This window comes from Argopecten irradians, unplaced genomic scaffold, assembly GCF_041381155.1.
Source record: "Argopecten irradians isolate NY unplaced genomic scaffold, Ai_NY scaffold_0705, whole genome shotgun sequence".
Classification (NCBI taxonomy): Eukaryota; Metazoa; Mollusca; class Bivalvia; order Pectinida; family Pectinidae; genus Argopecten; species Argopecten irradians.
In genome coordinates, this window is record NW_027188172.1 from 11,734 (window position 1) to 12,872 (window position 1,139).

The following is a 1,139-nucleotide window of genomic DNA, read 5'->3' on the forward strand; positions in this document are numbered from 1 at the left end:
ATGTTTGTTATGTTAATTTGTTTTGTTTTTGCTTCACTGATGTAATATCCTTTGTATATACTGTACCCTATTACTGTTAAAAGTTTATTTATTTCTTTGTATTTTGGGTATGCAATTTTATATCCTAATACTAGATTTTTTAAAGTGATCATGTCTCTGTTGTAGCCTAGGGTTTCAAAGATTTGTTTTAATTTATTGTGGAATGGTTTTAGATATTTACATTTTATGAAATAATGTTCATAGTCTTCTTTAATGTTGCAGTGATTACAGTTTGGTGACTCGCTTATTTTTCCATCTATGCAATGCTTCTTTTGATGCTAAGATTTTATTCAAAAGTTTCCATCTAAATTCTTTTAATTTGTTGTTTTGTAATTCATTAAAGATGAATTCATTTGATGATCTTACCATGATATTTATATCTTTTACTGTTAGTTTTTTTCCCCAGTAAATGGTAGCTATGGGTTTTTCGGATCTTTGATTTACAAAATACTGATATATAGTTTGATTTTTGCATTTTTCTAATTTAATTGGTTCTTGCTTTGGGAGTTTTATTACAAGGTCATCTTTAGTTTTTATTGTGAAATTTTGTATGTTGACATTACTATTCGATATTTCCTCAAGCCATGTCTTGGGTATGGCTTTTTTAATTTTGGATATTTCTGATAACCAATTACTTTTTTGATTGATTTTTCGAAATAAATCATTATCATCTATTTTGCGGTTGTTGTTTAGTAAATCTTTAACTGTAATTATTCCTGATTCTATCCAGTTTTTGAAATGTAAAGGTTTGCCGCTAAATTTTTATATACTTGTTACCCCATATTATTTGTGAAAGTATTGTATTGTAATGTTTTGGTTCTACTGATTTTTTCAATTTCATTGATGCAGATATCATTTCAAAGTAAAATGGTGAAAGATTTTCATTTTTTGGAATGTTTTTTAAATTATCATTGTTCATTTTACATATAAGATAGTTTGGAACAAATTTATTTAGCTCAAGCTGAGGGATAATTTTCCATAGTGCAGTGTTTTCGGTTTTCAATTTTTTTAACCAGCTTACTCTTATTGTGTCTATATGTGCTTGTAGGTCTATGTTGTTTAAACCACCTTCAATATATGGTTTAATCATTGTTCTTCTT